Raw genomic sequence first — 23,938 nt, 5'->3', positions numbered from 1 at the left:
GAAAATTGGTTGGTTGGGGTTGGGTGTTGGGTTTTTCCTCCTTTGCCTTTTGTCAGTGAGGTGGGCTCTGCGGTCTTCTTCAAAGGAGGTTGCTGCCCGCCGAACTGTGAGGTGCCAAGATGCACGGTTTGAGGCGATATCAGCCCACTGGCGGTGGTCAATGTGGCAGGCACCAAGAGATTTCTTTAGGCAGTCCTTGTACCTCTTCTTTGGTGCACCTCTGTCACGGTGGCCAGTGGAGAGCTCGCCATATAACACGATCTTGGGAAGGCGATGGTCCTCCATTCTGGAGACGTGACCCACCCAGCGCAGCTGGATCTTCAGCAGCGTGGACTCGATGCTGTCGACCTCTGCCATCTCGAGTACTTCGACGTTAGGGATGAAAGCGCTCCAATGAATAATTAACCTACAAACCTACACATCTTTGGGCCATGGGAGGAAATCTGAGCAATTACAGGAAACTCCACTCAGACAGCAGTCCAGCTCAGGGTTGGACACAGGTCTCTGACACAGTGAAGATGCTGTCACCTGTATAGTTTATTTTCCTACGTTGATGGGTTTCCGGTGATAAGCCATGAGTTTGCTGAGAGTGCAGTTTCCAGGATGAAGGGACTGAGTTAAGCCTCTGGTGAATGGCTCTCATTTGATTCTGTGCATGTGGACACATTCAAGTCAAGTTTTCTGTTTCAATTTTTTTGCATAAGTCAACATTTCCAGCACAAAGAATGCCCCTGGAATCACTAGCCTGAAGGTCCTTTCCTGGACCCATCACACAATTGTCATCGTGAAGAAAGCACCTCAGTGCCTTTACTTCCTCAGGAGTTTGTGGAGGTTTGGAATGACATTGGAAACCTTCCTTCTATAGATGTGTTGAGGAAAATGTAGTGACCATCTGCATCGCAGCCTGGTATGGGGACACCAATACCTCAAACTGGAATGCCCTGCGAATGGTAATGGACACAGCCTAGTATATCACAGGCAAAACTCTCTCCACCATCAACGATATCTACAGGGAAATCTGCAGAAAACATCAAGGATCCACACCACCCAGTAAAGGGGCGCACGTTTGGGATGGCGATTAGCACAGTGAATTTACAGCGTCATCGATCGGGACCAGTATTCGAATCCCGTGCCGTCTGTAAGGAGATTGCACATTCTCCCCGTGTCTGCGTGGGGTTTTCCCAGGGGGCTCCTGTTTCACCATTTGAAACGTACTGAGGGTGTAGGTTAATTGTGTGCAATTGGGCGGCATGGAGTCGTGCTGAAATGGTCTTTTACTATGCTGTATGTCTAAATGTTCCTCAACATGATTATCCAACTGCACGAAAACCAACAAGGTCGGGTCAGATACAGCAATGAGCTCTCTGAACCCTTCTCCATTAACAATGGCGTGAAGCAAGGCTGTGTTCTCGCACCAACCCTCTTTTCAATTTTCTTCAGCATGATGCTGAACCAAGCCATGAAAGACCCCAACAATGAAGACGCTGTTTACATCCGGTACCGCACGGATGGCAGTCTCTTCAATCTGAGGCGCCTGCAAGCTCACACCAAGACACAAGAGAAACTTGTCCGTGAACTACTCTTTGCAGATAATGCCGCTTTAGTTGCCCATTCAGAGCCAGCTCTTCAGCGCTTGACGTCCTGCTTTGCGGAAACTGCCAAAATGTTTGGCCTGGAAGTCAGCCTGAAGAAAATTGAGGTCCTCCATCAGCCAGCTCCCCACCATGACTACCAGCCCCCCCACATCTCCATCGGGCACACAAAACTCAAAACGGTCAACCAGTTTACCTATCTCGGCTGCACCATTTCATCAGATGCAAGGATCGACAATGAGATAGACAACAGACTCGCCAAGGCAAATAGCGCCTTTGGAAGACTACACAAAAGAGTCTGGAAAAACAACCAACTGAAAAACCTCACAAAGATAAGCGTATACAGAGCCGTTATCATACCCACACTCCTGTTTGGCTCCGAATCATGGGTCCTCTACCGGCACCACCTACGGCTCCTAGAACGCTTCCACCAGCGTTGTCTCCACTCCATCCTCAACATCCATTGGAGCGCTTACACCCCTAACGTCGAAGTACTCGAGATGGCAGAGGTCGACAGCATCGAGTCCACGCTGCTGAAGATCCAGCTGCGCTGGGTGGGTCACGTCTCCAGAATGGAGGACCATCGCCTTCCCAAGATCGTGTTATATGGCGAGCTCTCCACTGGCCACCGTGACAGAGGTGCACCAAAGAAGAGGTACAAGGACTGCCTAAAGAAATCTCTTGGTGCCTGCCACATTGACCACCGCCAGTGGGCTGATATCGCCTCAAACCGTGCATCTTGGCGCCTCACAGTTTGGCGGGCAGCAACCTCCTTTGAAGAAGACCGCAGAGCCCACCTCACTGACAAAAGGCAAAGGAGGAAAAACCCAACACCCAACCCCAACCAACCAATTTTCCCTTGCAACCGCTGCAATCGTGTCTGCCTGTCCCGCATCGGACTTGTCAGCCACAAACGAGCCTGCAGCTGACGTGGACTTTTTACCCCCTCCATAAATCTTCGTCCGCGAAGCCAAGCCAAAGAAAAGAAAAATGTCTAAATGTAAAGTAAATGATCTGATCTCGCTGCTGCCATCAGGAAAGAGGTGTAGGTACCACAAGACTCACATCACCAGGTTCAGGAACAGCTGCTACCCCTCCACCATCAGACTCCTCGACAACAAACCCAATCAGGGACTCATTTCTTATTTTGCACATTATTTATTGGTGAATAATTATTTTCTGTATCACACAGTTTGAATCTCTTTCTTTGTTTACAGTTCTCTCTCTTGTACATATATCCTGAGTATAGTTTTTTTGCAATGCTGATAAATAGAAATTCTGCCTGGACCATAGGAAAAAGAATCTTAGGGCTGTACAGGTATTTGATGTCATGTATGTACTCTGACAATAAATCGGAACTTTGAAACTCTGCCAAGTTTGAGAAATGCTTTTACTCTCTCCACCTTTTGCTTAGGGTAACTGCAGGGGTATTGGAGGTGACCTTGGTTCCTTGATTACAGTCATAGAGCATGGCCACAGGGACTCCAGCCCCCTGAGAGTGTCCATGGTCAGGCACCAATTCACGCTCGCATTAAGAAGTGGGAGGCAGCCAATGCTTTGGAATGGAGCAAAGGAACCAACTGCTGGGGAAACTTGCCGGGTGGAACAGTATATGTAGGAGGGGGAATGGACAGTCAGGTCCAGATGATGTGTGCCACCAGCAGCTTATTTCTTGGGCCCGAGCATTGATTGACTTTTACTTCCTGTGATTGTTGCGTGATCTGTTGAGTTTCTCCACCACATTAACATCATATTCAAGACTCCCTTTTTTTCCCCCAAAAATAGCCTTTATTCACAATAAACTATTTACAAAAGGAAACCCATTCAATGTCTCTTCCCATCTTTAGTGTCGTATCCATACATTTCCATTTCTGTATATTTTTACATTCATTTCTATTTACACCATTCATTTACACCACCGTGGCACCTTGTCATTACTCCCCACCCCCTGATCTTACCCAGAAATGGATGCCTGGTAACGGAAGGACTAGACTGTGGTCCTTCCCCACAGAAACCTTGTGTTGGCTGTACCGAGCCTTAGTGTGTCTCTCAGCACGTACTCCTGCAGACTGGAATGTGCCAGTTGGCAACATTCCCTCACTGACACCTCCGTGTGCTGAAAGACCAACAAGTTTTGGGTGCTGTGCAGAAGGACCACAGCCAAGAGTCCCTCCATTAAGGGGCATTGATTGTCATGTAATGGTACAGAACGTGTAATATTATGCAAAATTGCCTTCTGTCTGCCATAAGGCAAATAAAGAATGGCCACTAGTGTCACCTTACAGAAAGGGAAGCAAAAGAAAGTCCCTTCAGAGACACTGAGTGTCCGTGGACTTGCCTCCCGAGCGCCCTCAGCCTCTGCAGCCGCATGGCCCATTGGCAACCCGACCTCCCGTTTCAAAACCTCCGACACAATCAGGGAGCCATCAGCGCTCAAGGCCCCCTCGGGAACACCTAGCCCTCAGCACCCTCTCAAACCTTCAACTCCGATACCTGGTTTCCATGAGCCAGTCTCCAGCAGCCCACAGCCTGTATGTGTCCCCCAACCGTAGGTCAACATCAGCTGAGTTCTTGGCCTGATAACACTCATCCTGCGCACAGTTAATTATATTCTCCCATCAAGAGCCCCCCCAGATGCTTTCACTCACATGCACGCATTTACAGGGGCCAATTAACTCACGACTTCATGCTACCTCTTTGTCTAAGCAATCGACCACTTATCCCCGTATATCTGAGGTGTTCATGTTGATTGAGAACACTTGCCTGGAGCTCCCTCTGATCCTGTGGTAAGTTGAAACCACTACATAATGCACCTCAATGCTTCTTAAGACCTCAGTTCATCTTTCTTTCATGGATGGACTTTGTTTTGAAGAGCAATCCCTTTTGAAATGTAGAAAACATGTCAAGATTCCAAGGACACACTGAGAAAAGAATCAGATGCAGGTGGCATGCATGGCTAGTGTAATCGCTATTACGGCACAAAGTGACCCGGATTTGAATCCAGCCCTGTCTGTGAAGAGTTTGTACGTCCTCCCCACATCTGCGCCGATTTCCTCCAGGTGCTCTGGTTTCCTCCCGCCCTCCAAAATGTACAGCGGTTGTGGGTTAATTGGGGTGCTGGAAGGGCCTGTATTTTTAAATTTAAATTTAGACATACAGCACGGTAACAGGCCATTTTGGCCCATAAGTCCATGCTGCCTGATTTACACCCAATTAACCTACACACCACCCCCCCCCCCCCCACCCCCACTCCAGTACATTTTCTGGAGTTCCCAGGGAAAACCCACGCAAACACGGGGAGAATGTACCAACTCCTTATAGACAGTGCGGGATTCGAACCCCAATCGCTGGCATTGCAAAGGCGTTGCACTAATCGTGCTGTATGTCTAAATAAAAGCCCTGGTATCTGGAATTCCAGTAACCAGCAGCCTCAAGCAACCGGAAAATTTTTAAATAAATAAGAGTAAAATAATAGGTAAAAATACGCAAGTTTAAAATTGTAAATGTAAATGTCCTCTGAAGTAACACATAAACCTTTGGTGAAGACAGGAACAAATATTCAGCCAGCGGAGTGCCTTGGTCATGCTTTGTTCATAGCGGCTGTTTGAATAAAGTTGTGTTTTAATAAAATGGAGTCGCCCAGACGAAAAACTGGTTGATGCTGGTCATCAATTGGTGACTGTTGTGTTGAGATTGTATCAGGTTTAGTCGTTTCACAGAGTGATGGGTTCTGGACACAAATATCACAATCAAAGGTAATTTTATTGTACTCATGGGAATTAAACAAGGGAAGCTGTTCAACGGCCCTTAATCACTCCAACTACTCAATAACTATATAGACATTCACATCGGTCCCAGGTTGAACTCTGATATCAATGGTTGCTCATTCTTTTCATGGTACGAGACTTAAATATTATAAAGGAGCAAGTAGACACATTGACACAAGGGACTCCGATACTGGTGGCTGGTTACCCTACCACACTCTCCCGCACATGTACACACACCCAGATAGGGTTTTCCAAAAACACTCCCGATCCCTGTACCATCAGGTGGTGCGGCTCATCGCAAGCGCTGATCTATCCCAGTGGTACAGCTCAACTAAGTGTAGTGCACATCTTACCCATGACACCTCCAGCGACATCCACAGTAGTGACCTGGAGTGGAGCAGTGTTCATGGCCAGGACCAAGAGGCAGAAGAAGGCGAACTGTTGCACGCGTTGGAATTTATGTGGTTCTGAGCTGGACTTCTGGTCACTGAATGGTGCTGCATCATTCAAATGAGCCATTGGTAAAGTGTGCACTCATGGGTGGCCAGGGCCAACCAAGCGACACATGACTTGGTTCCAGATCAATCCTGCGCAATCCACGTATTCTTCTTTTCTTTCTTTTTTCTTTTCTTTGGCTTTGCTTCGTGGATGAAGATTTATGGAGCAGTATGTCCACGTCTGCTGCAGGTTCGTTGGTAACTGACAAGTCCGATGCAGGACAGGCAGGCACAGTTGCAGTGGTTGCAAGGGAAAATTGGTTGGTTGGGGTTGGGTGTTGGGTTTTTCCTCCTTTGTCTTTTACCAGTGAGGTGGGCTCTGCGGTCTTCTTCAAAGGAGGTTGCAGCCCGCCGAACTGTGAGGTGCCAAGATGCATGGTTGGAGGTGATATCAGCCCACTGGCAGTGGTCAATGTGGCAGGCACCAAGAGATTTCTTTAGGCAGTCCTTGTACCTCTTCTTTGGTGCACCTCTGTCTCGGTGGCCAGTGGAGAGCTCGCCATATAACACGATCTTGGGAAGGCAATGATCCTCCATTCTGGAGATGTGACCCACCCAGCGCAGTTGGGTCTTCAGCAGCGTGGATTCAATGCTTGTGGACTCTGCCAGCTTGAGTACTTCGATGTTGGTGATGAAGTCATTCCAATGAATGTTGAGGATGGAGCGGAGACAGCGCTGATGGAAGCGTTCTAGGAGCCATAGGTAATGCCAGTAGAGGACCCATGATTCGGAGCCGAACAGGATCGTGGGTATGACAACGGGTCTGCACACGCTGATCTTTGTGTGTTTCTTCAGGTGGTTGTTTTTCCAGACTCTTTTATGTAGACTTCCAAAGGCTCTATTTGCCTTGGCGAGTCTGTTGTCTATCTCGCTGTCGATCCTTGCATCAGATGAAATGGTGCAGCCGAGGTAGGTAAACTGGTTGACCGTTTTGAGTTCTGTGTGCCCGATGGAGATGTGGGAGGGGCTTGTAGTCATGGTGGGGAGGTGGCTGATGGAGGACCTCAGTTTTCTTCAGGCTGACTTCCAGGCCAAACATTTTGGCAGTTTCCGCAAAACAGGACGTCATGCGCTAGAGAGCTGGCTCTGAATGGGCAATTAAAACGGCATCGTCTGCAAAGAGTAGTTTACAGACAAGTTGCTCTTGTGTCTTGGTGTGAGCTTGCAGACGCCTCAGATTGAAGAGACTGCCATCTGTGCGGTACCGGATGTAAACAGCGTCTTCATTGTTGAGGTCTTTCATGGCTTGTTTCAGCATCATGCTGAAGAAGATAGTAAAGAGGGTTGGTGAGAGGACGCAGCCTTGCTTCATGCTGTTGTCAATGGAGAAGGGTTCGGAGAGCTCATTGCTGTATCTGACCCGACCTTGTTGGTTTTCGTGCAGTTGGATAACCATGTTGAGGAACTTGGGGGGGCATCTGAGGCGCTCTAGTATTTGTCAAAGCCCTTTCCTGCTTGAATCCACGTATAACACTCTCTTAAAGTGACTCCTTATCCTTGCCCCTGTCAGAGGTTTTATCTGTAAGCTTGGGGGGAGGGAGAATAATTACTTATAATGTTATTTTATTTGTCTTCCAGCCGGCTCTGTGAAACCTGCAGATGCGGTTACGGTTAAATGTTTTCAAAGAATGTGATTGAAAATAAAGTAAATTCAGGTGTATATTCATGCAAGTGAAGTTTGTTCAGTGTAAAACCAGTATAGTGTTTTTGTCCTTTAAACTGTTTATTCCTAATGCAGGTGTATTAGTTAGGGATTGTACAAGTAAGTCTCAAGTAACCAGAAAATACCCTTATCTGGCATCTACCAATCCCCATAAGTACTGGATACCAAGGGTTTTACTGTGTACCTCTTTTGGTAATGTTGGTTGATTTAGATTGCCAATGTCACCTGGCAGTTTCCTCCTGCTCTTCCTTGACCCATTGCCACAAGGTACAAAATTTTCATTTGGAAGAATGGCACTCTCTCAGCTAAATAGCTAAGAGTCCGTACTTTTGTCCCCACCTGATCAGATGTAGGCTATCTTTGAAATGATGGGGGTGTGGTCCGAAATTTATCTTTGGGGTCAAATATGTGCCCAGGATTGCAAACAGTCTCAGGGTCCTGGGGATTGAAAGTGAGGTGTTTAGACTAAATGATTTGCTCATATCTCTTCAGGATGGCTTGTGTCCACAGCTGCCTGGCTCAGAGAAGACAAGGTCACAATGGAGGCAAGAGGTCTGGAACCAACTCGCTGGGAGGGCAATTTCCTCCACAGATACTGCCTGACGCACCAAGTACTTCCAGCAGGATCTCTCTGGCCCGATATTCATCTTTTCCAAACATCCAAGAATGAAATGTGTTGGCCATGCCTCGAGATCAGTGGTTCTCAATCTTTTTCTTTCCACTCACGTGCCACTTTAAGTAATCCCTATGCCTTTGGTGCTCTGTCATTAGTAAGGGATTAAGATGGTATGTGGGTGGAAAGAAAAAGTTTGAAAACCACTGTTTTAATCGTACCTCAGTGACTCGTTATGTGCACAGTTTCATAACTCCAAAGGAAACAGGCCAATGACAATTTTTCCCAAGCAAAATATTTCAGTAACAATTGGGTCTAGAGCAGTGATTCTCAACCTTCCCTTCCCACTCTTCTTCTTTGGCTTGGCTTCGCGGACGAAGATTTATGGAGGGGGTAAAAAGTCCACGTCAGCTGCAGGCTCGTTTGTGGCTGACAAGTCCGATGCGGGACAGGCAGACACGATTGCAGCGGTTGCAAGGGAAAATTGGTTGGTTGGGGTTGGGTGTTGGGTTTTTCCTCCTTTGCCTTTTGTCAGTGAGGTGGGCTCTGCGGTCTTCTTCAAAGGAGGTTGCTGCCCGCCAAACTGTGAGGCGCCAAGATGCACGGTTTGAGGCGTTATCAGCCCACTGGCGGTGGTCAATGTAGCAGGCACCAAGAGATTTCTTTAGGCAGTCCTTGTACCTTTTCTTTGGTGCACCTCTGTCACGGTGGCCAGTGGAGAGCTCGCCATATAACACGATCTTGGGAAGGCGATGGTCCTCCATTCTGGAGACGTGACCCATCCAGCGCAGCTGGATCTTCAGCAGCGTGGACTCGATGCTGTCGACCTCTGCCATCTCGAGTACTTCGACGTTAGGGGTGTAAGCGCTCCAATGGATGTTGAGGATGGAGCGGAGACAACGCTGGTGGAAGCGTTCTAGGAGCCGTAGGTGGTGCCGGTAGAGGACCCATGATTCGGAGCCGAACAGGAGTGTGGGTATGACAACGGCTCTGTATACGCTTATCTTTGTGAAGTTTTTCAGTTGGTTGTTTTTCCAGACTCTTTTGTGTAGTCTTCCAAAGGTGCTATTTGCCTTGGCGAGTCTGTTGTCTATCTCATTGTCGATCCTTGCATCTGATGAAATGGTGCAGCCGAGATAGGTAAACTGGTTGACCGTTTTGAGTTTTGTGTGCCCGATGGAGATGTGGGGGGGCTGGTAGTCATGGTGGGGAGCTGGCTGATGGAGGACCTTCCCACTAACGTACCACCTTAAGCCATCCCTTACAGAGCACCAATGGCAAAAGGATTACTTAAAGTATGAGTGGAAAGAAAAAGGTTGAGAACCACTGCTCTAATGAAAAAGACAGGTTTTTGGAATAAATGTATGTTTGAGGAAGTTTGTAAAAATGCAGCAGCGTCGGAGGAACTCAGCCGGTTCGCAGCATCCATAGGAGGTAAAGATATATCACAGACATTTCGAGCCTGAGCCCTTTCTTGAGATAGGAGTAAAAAGCAGGCAGCTTCCTGACTTAAAAGGCTGGGAAGGAGGAAAGAAAGGGCAAGGGGAGACCAACAGACCAACAGGCAAAAGTCTAAGGCTGAGACATAGGAGAGAGGGAAGGTGAGAATTGACGGGAAGGGGGGGGGGTTGGCTCTGTGAAAGCAGAGGAAATGAAACAGAAGGATGAGAAACAGAGCTTAAAGGACATGTAAGGAATGATGTGGGCGGGGGTGGCTAACAAAAACTGGGAGGTCGATATTAATGCCATCCGGTTGGAGGGTTCCCAGATGGAATATGAGGCGTTTTGCTCCAGTTTGTGGGTGGAATTTTGTGTACGTGTGGAGGAAACCATGTCAGAGTGTGCACATGTGTGAGATCAGGCAGGCAAAAGCTGAGAGGTGACTTAATAGAGGCCTAGAAGATTATGAGAGGCCCAGATAAAGTAGATAGCCAGCACCTTTTTCCCGGAGTGGACATCTGTTCAAAGTGAAGGGAGGAAAGTTTAGGGGAGACATCAGGGGTAATGGGTGATTGGAATGCATTGCCATGGGTGCTGTTGGAGGCTGGAACAATAGAGGCATTTAAGAGACTCTTAGACAGCCACATGGATGGAAGACAGAGGGAGTTACAAGGTAGGGAGGGAGGGTTCATTTTTGTGGGTTGGTTATATATAGGTTGGCACAACACGTGCTGCAAGTTCTAAGTGTAAGCATTTGTGAATGCATGGTTGGTGGGTGAGTTCTATTTATAAATGGACTGGTGTGAGTAAACAACCTCAGAGGGATTGTGCATGAGTGTGGGGCTGATGTCAATCTGCAGCTCTGCCAGAAATCAGATGTAATTTTAAATTTAAATTAAGACATACAGAATAGTAACAAGCCTTTTTGGCCCATGAACCATGCCTCCCAATTACACCCAATTGACCTATAACCCCTGGGATGTTTTTGGAGAGTGGGAAGGAAACCAGAACACCTGGAGGAAACCCACACAGACATGGGAAGAATATACAAACTCCCTACACTCAGCGCTGGATTCAAATCTGGGACGCTGGCGTGCAAAACGCTGTGCTAACCGTGGCACCCCTGAAAGCAGTAAATATATTCATTTGCCCTTTTTTAGAAACAGCCCCATTTTAATTTTCATTGGGGTGAAAATAGGATGGTTTCTCCTAATGAACAACTGATTGAGATTGGAGTGAAACACTAAAGTCTGAAGACGCTGTGATTGTAGTAAAAGCACAGTAAATGCCAGAGGAACTCAGCAGGTCTCCTAGTGTCCATGGAAGATAAAGGTATCCAATGATGTTTCAGGCCTGAGCCCTTCTTCAAGGTCTGATATATAACCAACATTTCATAAGAAATCAAAGCAGAAGTAGGTTATTCAGCCCATCGAGTCTGCCCTGCCATTTAATCATGAGCTGATTCGTTTTCATTTTCCCACTCAGCCCCAATTTCCTGCCTCCCACCCCATAACTTTTGTTTCCCTTGCTAATCAAGGTACCTAGAAATGTCAGTTATCTATCTTTACCTCCTGTGGATGCTGCCAGACCTGCTGAGTTCCTCCAACTTTCCTGTATTTTTTTTCCAACTGATTAAGATTGAGTGATCTGTACCAGAAGGTATGATGGAGAATGCATTCCAGAGACTCACATTTAGCTGCTACTGTCCTTTTGCATTTCTAAAGTTGTTGGGTCTCGGGGCATGCTTGTGTTTCATGCAACATGTTTTCACTGTGAACACGGAGTTTGTTCACACTCCCTGCTCAGCGCTGAGCTTCTGAATGCCACTAGGTGTCGGTTAAATTTACAAATGAGTGTTGCTTTTGTGAGGTTGGTTTTGTTAAGTTTGTGGCAGCATTTCTATGGGGGGGGGGGTGTGGGTGAGTGTGTTTGTGAGAGAAAGAGAGAGATCAGGCTTGTGAGTGTTGACACAAGTCTGCATTTCCCTGCACTCTTTCTCCGTGCTGGTCAGTTGCATTCATGAATGTGGGAGTTAAGTGTGTGCGGTGTTTTATGTGAGGGCGAGTTTTTTTTTCAAAGAGTTGTTTCCGTGTGACCAAGAACTGAAAAGCAGTCTTCAAAGTGTGGGAACATGTCTGGGGAATGGAAGCGTTTGTTTTCTGGATGATTTAGTTCTTGCAGACGTTGATACTTTCTGCAGGAATTCACGGGATGGTTGTGGAGAGTGGGAGTGTGTGCTTAAAGGGGTGGTGAAGGGAGCAGTTTGATCAGTATTAAGGAGCTCGGGGCTGCGGGGGGTGGGGGGGCAGATGCCTTTGTAACCTGAATGTATAGACCTGTGTTTGTAGTTTACAGGGTGGGTCTGTGGCCTGAGTCTGGCGCCTCTCTGCCTGGGAACTCTAGGCGTTCTCAACTTGTTCACGGTGCGGAACATCTGCTCAGTTCCAGGGCACTGACCCTGAGGTGAAAGGTCGGGGCCTCTAATGGTTAGCTTCCCTCTTTTGCACAAATAGAGAAGCCATGGCTGTACACAGGATGAGAAAAGGAGCAAGGAGTTCAAACAGGCCTTAAATAGCACCATCGCGCCTCATCAACTTTCCGCATCAGAGCTCTGCATTGCCTCTGCATACCTGCACTTAAAGAGGCCGGCGGACAATGCGACCGCTCCACACATTCATCTAGTCTTTTAACAAATAGCTTGAAACACAGATTAGTCTGTGGAAGGTTCTTTTTGAGAGTACAGAATATTCACTGTGCTTTTCTCTACCCTGGAACATCTGGGCCTTTTGGGTTTCTAAATCACTTTGCGTGCAGACAGATGTAATATTAATTGGGAGAGCTGATTCCTTCCTGGAAAGTGTTTATCTTTGTGTCAGCCAGTGGTCAAACTGTTCATTGACAACTTCAGCTGTGGGTGGGAGGTAGTCTTAATTGTCCCGCTATCGGTGGCAGGATCACTGAGAATGTGGAATGCAGAGACAGTGAGCTTTCCAGATAATAGTTGACTAAAGACTTACCCAGCGAGGCAATGTGACAGTTTGACCTGCTGTTGCACCGGCTTCAAAGTGTCCAGTAGGTCGTCACTCTGATCTCTGGCTTTGAATGAACTAAGATCTCATTCAATGAATCTGCTTTGACAGGGAGTGCTGAAATTCTCCCATCGGCACCATCACCTTCAAAGGGATGTCCCTTCAACTGGAAACATGTGTGGGATATCTTTTACCCATTTTTCTTTTAACTAAATGGAAAGCATCTGAGTGTAAACCGGGTGAAAATGTGTCACCGCATCACAGCTTGTGGTAAAAGAGGAGTACTGTTCTTTTGGTCATCGCAAACAAAAATGTATTCAACCAAATTTTCCCCTCCTCTTTTTGTGCAAGTCCTGAGCCCTCTAAAACCAGCCTCTGCAGATCCAGTATACAGGGTCCCTTCGTCATCAGGCTTCCTAGCACCAGGCTCCCTGGTACCAGGCGAGTGAAACATGAAAGTCTGCAGATGCGGTGATTGTAGTAAAACACAGAGATGCTGGAGAAACTCAGCCGGTCTCGCAGCATCTACAGGAGGTAAAAAATTATAACTGACGTTTTGGACCTGAGCCAGAGTTCTGGCTCTGATACTTCTATATCTTTTTCCCAGCGGGAGTTGCTGGAAGATGCTGCCTGCGGGCTGGTAGAGATCCTCCCTGATTTTGCAAGCCCTCTATGGACAAGGAGTCCAGTAAATCCCATCGATTGGGTGTGGAGGGAGACACCACTGATCCTGCCTCTTTTATGGTCCTGTGGATTGACCTGGTTTACATCTGAGTGTTTCTGTACAGGCATGTGATAATAATCTTGAACTTAATAACTGGGGAAAGGATAGAACGACTCAAGAACAAAAGAGATTTATATTCAGTCAGAGGAAGGTGACAAAGGTGGTGATGAGGGAAGGATGGTGGATGGTGTCTACCTGGATTTTGAGTGAAACACGAAAGTTGGCAGACGCTATGATTGGAGTCAAAACACAGAGATGCTGGAGGAACTCAGCAGGTTTCACAGCATCCATAGGAGATAAAGATATATAACTGATGGTTCAGGCCTGAGCTCTTCAAGATGCCTGAATTAAAAGTCTGAGGAGAAGGGAAGTATTGGGCACTACCAGTTGCCCCAATAATCACAAGGACAAAGACTGAGGGAAACGATAGGCTTTATTGTACAGAAGACTTGAGCTGGCCCGGATCCAAGCTAGGGAAGTGTAGGGAAGGGAGAGGTGGCCCAGCCTTTATGGCCTGGAGTCCAGGTGAGAGTGTCATCAGGGGACAGGCCAGCCCAAGCCTTTGCCGGCTAATTGGGACGTTCAATCCATACAATTTCAGGAAGAAAGGGCACAGGGAGGAGTACGAACCAACAGACAAGGTATGGTTGGTGTAGTGGTTAGCATAATGCCTTTAAAGCGTCAGCGACCGGGACTGGGGTTCAAATCCAGTGCTGTGTCTAAGGAGCTTGTACATTCTCCCCTTGCATGTGTAGGTTTTCTCCGGGCACTCTCGTTTCCTCCAACCTTTTGAAACCTTCCAGGGGTGTTGGTTAATTGAGTGTAAATTGGGTGGCATGGACTTGTGTGCCTAAATGGCCTGTTGCCGTGTTGTCTGTCTAAATTTTAAAAAAATTTAAATTTAAATCTAAAATATATTTATTGGATGTGGATGGGACATAAGTGAGAGGAAGGGTGAGAATTAACTCCACTTGCCCATTCTTCCCTCCCCTGCCTGCTTTTTACTCATACTGTACCTCAAAGAAGGGCGCAGGCCCAAAATGTCAGGGATATATCTTTACCTCCTATGAACGTCTGCTTAGAACAGAGATGTGAAGGAATTTGTTCAGCCAGAGAGTGGTGAATGTGTGGAATTTGTTGCCACAGGCGGTTGTGAGATCAGGTCATTGGGTGTATGTAAGGCAGAGATTGATAGGTTCTTGATCAGCCAGGGCATCAAAGGTTATAGGGAGAAGGTCAGGCAGTGGGGCTAAATGGGAAAATGGATCAGCTCATGATTAATTAGCGAGATAACTTGATGGGCTGAATAGCCTATTTCTGCTTTGATCTTATGGACCACGAGACCTGCTGAGTTTCCCCAGGACTTCTGTGTTTTTACTCTCTGGTACCAGGCTCCTGATATACCAGATCCTAGCCCAGTAAAGGCCCTTCATCCTACATTTTTGTGCTGCCCTCCACAACAAACTAAAGCTTCCCTACCTCGCATAAGCCTCTATTTTTCTTTCATCCATGTGCCTGTACAAGAGTCTTTGGACTGACCCTATTGTATCAGCCTCCACCACCACACCCGGTAATGCATTCCAGGTGCCCACTGCTGTGTAAAAATCTTACCCTGACACCACCCCTAAACTTCATTCCACTCACCTTGTGCAGATGTCCTCTCACCCTCAGAGAAAGGTGCTTGCTGCTTACCTTGTCTTTGCCTCTCATAATCTTATAGACCTCTAATAAGTCACTGAACATCCTTCTTCGCTTCAAAGAGAAAACCCCTATCGCTTAACCTTGCCTCCTAAGACGTGATCTCCAATCCAGGCAACGTCCTGGCAAATCACCTCGCTAAAGTTTCCACATCCTTCCTGTAATGAGGTGACCAGAACCGAACGCAATATTCAAAGTGTGGTCTAACCAAAGTTTTATAGAGCTGCAACATTACCTCATGGCTCTTAAACCCAATCCCTGACTAATAAAGGCAAGCATGACAGAAACCTTCTTAGCTTCCCCATCAACCTGTGCAGCCACTTTAAGAAATCTATGGATTTGGAACTCAAGGTCCCTCTGTTCTTCTACACTGTTAAGAATCCTACCATTAGCCATGCACTCCACCTTCAAGTTCGACATTTCAAAATCTTACCCGGATTGAACTCCTCATCTGCCACTTTTCCGCCCAAATCTGCATTCTGTCTATATCCTGTTGTAACCTACGGCAACTGTCTACACTTCCACAGCTACCTCCAATGTTTGTCTCTTCCACAAACCTACTGACCCACCCCTCTACTCCTTTGTCCACGTTATTTATAAAAAATCACAAAGAGCAGGAGTCCCAGAGCAGATCCCCCCCTCGTCACTGACCTCCAGGCAGATTATATTCCATCTACTATCGTCCTCTGCCTTCTGCAGGAAAGCCCCCCTCCCCTAGCAGATTCCCCCCGTCCTCAATCCTATGAAGGGTTCCAGCCCACAACCTCAACAGTTCTTTACTCTCCCACTGATGCTACTGAGTTCTCACATCAAATTTTGAGTTGCTCCAATTTCCAGCCTTCACAACCTCCTGGGTCCCCAGTATTTCTTCCCTTCATTACCAGATTCCCTGTTACCACTACCAGGCCCTCTCAAGAAACAGTCTACCTCGACTTGAAGGTTCAAAGGTTCATTTTATGTCACATAATAATACATTAAAAATGTAACATACATGCAAGGCAAACAAAGAGTCACCATGTGCATTGCCCGGCACTCCTAACAGTCAGAGAAAGAGAAGCAAAAGACAGTCCATTCAGTGTCAGTGAGTGTTTATGGATTCATCTCCAGGGCTTCTGCAGCCACACATATTCCTGTTCAAGCCATCGGCAACCCAAGCTCCAGATCCAAAGTTCTTGCCCTCAGCACCCTCACGGATCCCGGCTCCGATAACTGGTTTCCATAAGCCAGTCGCAAGCAGCCCTCAGCCACTAAGCTCCTTCTTGTTCGCCACTATCCTATAGGGACCTCTCCTATGCCTCTCTTTCTCAGTGAGTGGTACACTCCTGAGCAGATTCTCTTCACTGCCAGGCTCCCTCTAGTACCAGTCTACTGCTTCTCTTCACTTCCAGGCCCTCTCTTGTCCCAGATCCCAATATCACCTCTGTATTTCCTAACTCTCTGTATGTCCAGACCCAGGTAATAGGCTCTTGTCAGACCAGATTCTCTCTATTCCTGAACCCCCTTGAAGGTGCTCCATCCCCAGTACCACTCAGGATTACAACTCTTTCTACTTCCTAGCTCTCCATTACCAGACCCTCTACAGTTTGACCATGTCTGCCGTCAGATTTTTCAGTCATCAGGCCCTGTCCAGAACCAATCCCACCCCCTATCACACTGCTTCTCTGGTTCTAGGCTGCATCTGTTAAGGTGTTCCCTCTGTTATCCTTCAGACCCAGCCGCCCCCCCCCCACCCACACTGCTTTGTCAGACCTCGGCGGCAATCTTCAGAGGTAATCCTGGAAAGCGTCATCAAGCGAACTAAATCCCCTGCCCTCCTGACCTCCACCTTTGTAACAACAGTAATTAAGTGGGGGCAGGGATCCCAACTGATTTTCCCCCTCCCCCGCTTTCTAATGCAAAGGCTTTGAGCTCGATGTAATGGCCCCACACCCTCCCAGTGTTTTATCTAACTCTTACCCAAGTATAATTGATGAAGTGTGAGTTAATAAACTGGGAGAACTTTCCAGTACATGAATAAAACCCACCTAACCTTACTGAACAATTATTCTGAATTCTTTGGGAGGTTTGGTTTTTGGGAATCCCTGTGAGCACAGGGTAACATAGAGAGTGACCAGTGGCTGATCATTTCCTGGGATGGATGTTAATCCTCTTAACTACTTCCAGGCTTCTTCCCCCTGCTTTCACAGCCAGCTCTGTTCTTTACACAGCTTTCACTTTATAGATCTTTTACTTCATTGGGTATCTCATTTTTTACACTTCCTGCCTCGGTTTCCCAGATTCTGCAGCAACACTAACTTATATATTTCGCTGAAGATATTGGTCCTTACGGGAAATAATTTGGCGAAATTTTACTTAACTGCAGTTAGTTCTACAAACACTCAACAATGCAATGTAGTTATCAGTGTAGCAAGATAATTCAGGCTCAAAATCTTGTTCTGACTAAAATAACATCCAACCTGTGGTCGGTTTACCTCACTAAATAAGAGCCACCAGTTCACCTCTTCATGGAATCATGCGGAACACTTGTGCAATATGTTGTGGATGTGGAGGACAGCAGGTTTCTGAAACCACACAGACCATGACACTTACATGTAAATGTATGCAGAAACCCTCACACATAATCACACAAATACACACACACACACACACACACACACACACACACACACACAGGCATGTGTGCATGCACACAAACATACGCATGCATACACACATCCAAATGCACACATGCGTGCACGCGCACATGCACAGACATATGCGCACACACAAGCATAGACACACACTCACACTCAGACAGAGAGACATACATGCACCCACACAGACACACACACCAACAAGTGTGTGCTCACCACAGCCGCAAGAACCTATGTGAATATTGAGAACAAATATGCACAGACACATGTGTACATGCACATGCCCGCAGCAGCTTGCGAGCACACATAAGCACAGGCTGAAACAGATACAAACACAGACACACGTACAGTACATACAGACACATAAACACATTGATATGTGTGCATCGTCAGACAGGAATAAGCATAGACACCCAGATACACACACATACATAGTAACGCATGAAAAGGTCCACACGCAAAGATGCAAAAAACATTCAAATGCATGAACTGAATCCAACACCGAGATCACATGCATTGATACACACTTACACACACACACACACACACACACACACACACACACACACTCTTACATACCAACCAAGCAATGATACATGCTAACGCAAAACACGAAAGTCTGCACACGCCATGGTTGAAATAAAAACACAAAATGCCAAAGCTCAGCAGGTCAAACAGTGTCCTCTATGTTGCAAAAATAAAGATACATAACCCACATTTTGGGCTTGAGCCTTATATCAAGATACGAAAAAGTATGGGTAGGCCCTCCCCGAACATAATATGGTGGGAGAGGAGGGGCGGGGGAGGAGCACAGTCCTAAAGGCAGGAGGTAGGTGGATAAGGGAGGGAGGGCACAACAGGAAGCAGGGGGAGAGGGGATGGCTCCGTGAGAAGAGAGGGAACGGCGTGGAGAGCTGGAGGAAAGATGGGAAAGAGAGGGAGAATGGAGAATAGGCGAGCAGAAACTGGAGAAGGCGGCAGTGTTAGCGTAGCGGTTAGTGCGACGCTGTTATAGTGCCAGTGATCGGAACTAGGGTACAAATCCCATACTGTCTGTACGTTCTTCCCATATCTGTGTGGTTTTCCCTGGGGGCTCTAGTTTCACCTTTCAAAATGTACCATGGTTGTAGGTTGATTGGGTATAATTTGGGACCAGGGACTCATGGGCCAAAAGGGCTTTCTTACTATGCTGTACGTCTATATTAAAATTGAATTGTCAATGTTAATGCCTTCCAATTGGAGAGTGCCTAGAAGGAAAATTAAATATTGTTCCTCCAGTTTATGGGTGGTCTTTGTGGGACAGTATGTGGGGCCGTGGACAGACGTGTCAGTGCGGGAGTGGGGGGAGGGGGGAGAACTTGAACAACCTAACATTTGCCAAGCTGGTGAAGCAGTCTTGCACGAGGAAATTCAGAGGAGTAGCAAAGCAAAAAAATAAGAGAGCCAGACAGAAGGTAGACGGCTAACTGTGAACATAAAAAGGAATCCAGAAATGTTAGCTAGGCCTGTGAGCTGGTAAGGGACCAATCAAAGACAAGACTGGAAATTTACCCACACTTAAGTGCATACTTTACCTCAATCACCACAGGAAAAGGTGTTTTGGAACCTTGGCAAAGGGAGGCCAAATCTTGGTTAGGTGGGAAAAAAAACCAGTTGATTGAAAAGAGGTTGCTTGAAGCGGGGAATTCTGCTGCTCCAGGTAGGATGTAGGAGGAGATCTGTGCCAGTCTTGGCCATGATCTTCCAAAGCTCTGCAGATTTGAGGGGAGCTGAGGACTGGAAAACTGCAAGCCTTACCCCATTTGGCTGAATGGAAAGACCCACAAAGTAGAGATTCTGAGTAATGTGTGACATTCGGGCCACCTACCTGCAGGAAAGATATCAACAAGATGGAAAGAGGGCAGAGAAAATATTCAAGGATGCTGCTGGGATTTGAGGTGCTGAATGACAGGGAACGGTAAAACAGGTCAGCACTTTATTCCCTAGAGCGTCGGAGAATGAGGGGAGATTTGATGGTTTACAAAATTATGAGGGGTATAGAGAGAGTAAATGCAACTCTGATTTTTTCCATCGAGGTTGGGTGGGGCAAGAATGAGAGGACTGGGGTTAAGGGTGAAAGGTGAAAAGTTTAAAGAACGCATTCTTGACTCAGAAAGTGGTGGGAGTGTGGAACGAGCTGCCAGCAGAGGTGGTGGATGCAGGCACGTTTTCAATATTTTAGAAAAAATTGGACAGGTACATGGATGGTAGGGGTATGGAGGGATAAAGTCCAAGTGCACGTCAATGGGACTAGGCAGACTAATAATTTGGCAGTAACTAGAAGGGCAGAAGGGGCAGTTTCAGTGCTGTAGAGTTCCCATGTTCTAATGAAGAGTGCTGATGTTAGAGAGGATTCCGAGGAGGTTCACAAGGATGATTGCGGGAATGAATGGGTGATCTTAACCTTCATACTGAAACATCTGATTAAAATCTGGCACGAGATCAATGGGTGCATTGGTGAGAAAGTGGGAATATCACCTAAGGTGCCACTGACCCACAACAAATTGATGCCCATGAATATGGGCAACAAAATCCTGGAGATTTGGCTTTTGCAGGGAATCTGATATATTGAAGACTGCTTCGAAGGGAGGCAACTGATGTCCTTCGAGCAGCTAAAGGATAAATACGATTTGTCTTATGGGACCTTTCAATGTTTTGTCCAGTTAAGATTGTTTCTAAGGGATGGGTGGGGCCTTGCAATGACCCCACCTACACCTAGCGAGGTTGAAGGGATGCTTCAACTGGGAAATGCACCCAAATTTATTTCACGAATGTACTTGGTACCCCAAGGTGAAAGCCCCAAGCAAGAGCTGCATAGATCAAGAGAGAGATGGGAGTCAGACCTAGGCATCACAATTGACGAGAGATGCTGGTCAGACTGGTGTAGAGACGGTGAGACAACAGTGATTAATTCTAGATACAGACTGGTTCAATATAACTTTCTCCATCAGCTCTACCTCACACCACAAAAGATTCACAAGGTAAAACCCGAGGTGCTGGGTTGTATCTGCTAGGGAACCTTATGGACATTAGCGACAATTTAACCAAATTCCAAATTTGTATTTATCAGTTTGTCCATAGCACAAAAAAAATGTATAGTGATGAATGGGAAATCTGACTCCCCCCTTCTTATCAGTAGGTGGACTACCGAGATACAAAGCTGTATTCTCATGGGAAAAAAAAATCACATAGAATCTTAGAAAATGACATAGCACCTTTATTAAAATATGGCAACCATATCTGACTTAAATGGAAACATAACTGTAGCCACACACTGATTTTTAAAAATTACCAATTGGGGGATTAATAAAAGAAATTACATAAGGAGGTAGCTCCATGGCCTCCATGGTCCCTCGTCAGAAGCGCCAACACAACACCCAGCCTCTTTCTTTATTTTCTCTCCCATTTTAAAGGGAGTGGGAGAGGGAGGGGGAGAAGCACCACATGTACATAGATTGTTGGTAGATATCTGTGTATTTTGTAGCAATCTATGATGTTATCTCCTTGTTTAAACAAAAAATAAAATATCAAAAAGAATGAAAGGGTGATCATATGAGAAGCATTTGATGGCTCTTGGCCTGTACTTGTCGGAATTTAGGAGAATGAGGAGGATCTTATTGAAACATTTCAAATGTTGAAAGGCATGGATAGAGAAATGTAGAAATGTTGTTTCCCATGGTGGAAGAGACTAGGACAAGAGGGCACAATTTCAGGATTGAAGGGTGTCCGCTTAGAACAGAAATGCGGGAGAATTTCTTTTCCTAGAGAGTGGTAATTGTATGGAATTTGTTGCCACAGGAGGTTGTGGAGGCCAAGTCATGGGTGTATTTAGACATACATACAGCACAGTAACAGGCCATTTTGACCCATGAGTCTGTGCTGCTCAATTTACACCCAACATCTGGGGTGTGTTTCAAATGGTGGGAGGAAATAGGAGGCCCCAGGGAAATCCCATGCACACATGGGGAGAACATACTGTGACAGAGTATTTTGAGGTGGTTTGGGAGGAATTGTTAGAACAGGTTGCACACAAACATTTAAAAACACAGAATATTTGCAGGACTTTTGTAGAATGCTTTATTGCAAAAAGAGCAACAAAGTTGCAGCATACAGCTTGCCTGGGAGAGCATGTGATTTTTGTAGGCAGAGACAGAACAGTTTTGCTCTCAGAGAGGGAGGGTGTGAAACAAAGAGAAAGGAGACAGAAATCAGTTCCAGGGGGACAAAGCTAGCAAACATTTGGAAGACTGCCTGGTCAAAGGAGAAGACAGACTGTCTGAAATGTGACCTGAAAGAAGGAGGGCCATCTGGAGAACCTTGAAGGGAGAAAGTTTTGTCAGCAAGACTGATTAAACAGGGATCAGGTGCGGATGTCCTGGAACAAAAGGAATCTCTCTCTGAAGACCAGCAAGAACCCTCCTGAATGGTAACCATTTTCCTGTTCACCAAAGACTGGTGAACTTTATTAATGCTAACTTCTGTGCACAGTACAAGAATTGCTTGCAACCAGTGAGATTGAACTGTGATCCAAAGAACTTTTCTAAGCTTATATACACATTATACACACCTGTGCTTAGTATTAGAGGGGGGATTAAGAAGATTAGGTAGGTTAAGTAATACATTAAAGTTTAATTCTGTTTTCTTGTTCAAATATAATTAAAAACTACTTTTGTTTAAGTAACCCTGTGTTGTGGTGCATATCTATTGGTGCTGGATTTTGGGGTCCTCTGGACTCTGTAACAGTACAAACTCCTTACAGACGGTGTTGGATTTGAACCCTGGTCCTGATCGTTGGCGCTGTAAAAGTATTGCACTAACTGCTACGCCAACCACGTCATCTTAAGATTTGAGGCAAAGATTGATAGGTTCTTGATTAACCAGGGCATCAAAGTTTATGGGGAAAAGGCCAGGAAGTGGTGCTGAGTGGGAAAATGGATCAGCTCATGGTTTAATGGTGGGGCAGACTCGTTGGGCTAAATAGCCTATTTCTGCTCTGATATCTTATGGTCTTATGCAAACAATCTTTGGCTTGGCTTCGCGGACGAAGATTTATGGAGGGGTAATGTCCACGTCAGCTGCAGGCTCGTTTGTGGCTGACAAGTTCGATGCGGGACAGGCAGACACGGTTGCAGCGGTTGCAAGGGAAAATTGGTTGGTTGGGGTTGGGTGTTGGGTTTTTCCTCCTTTGTCTTTTGACATTGGAATTAGCAATAACTTGAATAAGTGTGAATTGATTAGATTAACCCAAAAAGGATTTATTAAAGGCAGATTAAATCTAATGACATGATTCCATTCTTTGAGTGAAGTAATGTAGAAGGTTGATGAGGGAAGTGCAATTTATGTAGTTTATCAGGACTTGCAAAATTGGTTGTCATTGAAGACCTTAGAATCAGACAGGCTGCAGTACCATGGGCTGGCCAAATAACAGGAAACAAACGATGGTTCAAAAGGACCAGGCGTGGGTCAATTAAGTGGGCAGCTATGTCAAGGGAATTAGAGGCCTGTGTGGAGATCAAAGGCACTTTTGGAATCAGGAGCATCAGATGCCAAGTGAAGATAAAGCTGAGAGAGGACAATGAAGGGACCATCATCTCCCCCCCACCCCCCACCCTCCCCCCACCCCCCACCCTCCCCCCACCTCCCACCCTCCCCCCACCCCCCACCCTCCCCCCACCCCCCACCCTCCCCCCACTTTGGAGTTCGCCATTGGAGGGAACCCCTTGTACTTGGTTTACGCTGGACAGCCCAGGGTGTGCAGGAACTGCCACAAACTGGGACAAGTGATGGCCCAATGCAGTGCAGTCATCTGTAAGAACTGCAAGCAGGAAGGCCATCATACCAAGGACTGTGCAGAGAGCAAGTGGTGTAACATATGTAGGGAAACAGGCCACCTCCACAGAGCCTGCCCAGAACAGGCACCCACCTACACACAGCCAATATGAGGAGAAATAGCCAACATCACCACCCCCAGAGAGGTCAACACCCACTCAAACTCGACCATGACAGAGTCCGAGACCAGGGGGAGTGAGGAGATCCTGAGCACATTAACCCTCAAACTCCAGCCACAAGGCTGGAGGCCTCCCTGAGGAGGCAGAGTCGATGGAGGAGGGACTATGGAGGAAAAGTGACAGTCAGTGAAGAAAAGAAAGAAATGTGAAAAAGTCCCACAGAAGAAACTACCAATCAACACCTCAAGCAGTGGGAAGAAATGGGGGAAGACGCACTGCAGCCAGCAACCTCTTG

Source organism: Narcine bancroftii, chromosome 4, assembly GCF_036971445.1.
Source record: "Narcine bancroftii isolate sNarBan1 chromosome 4, sNarBan1.hap1, whole genome shotgun sequence".
Lineage (NCBI taxonomy): Eukaryota > Metazoa > Chordata > Chondrichthyes > Torpediniformes > Narcinidae > Narcine > Narcine bancroftii.
This window is presented reverse-complemented; position numbering follows the sequence as displayed.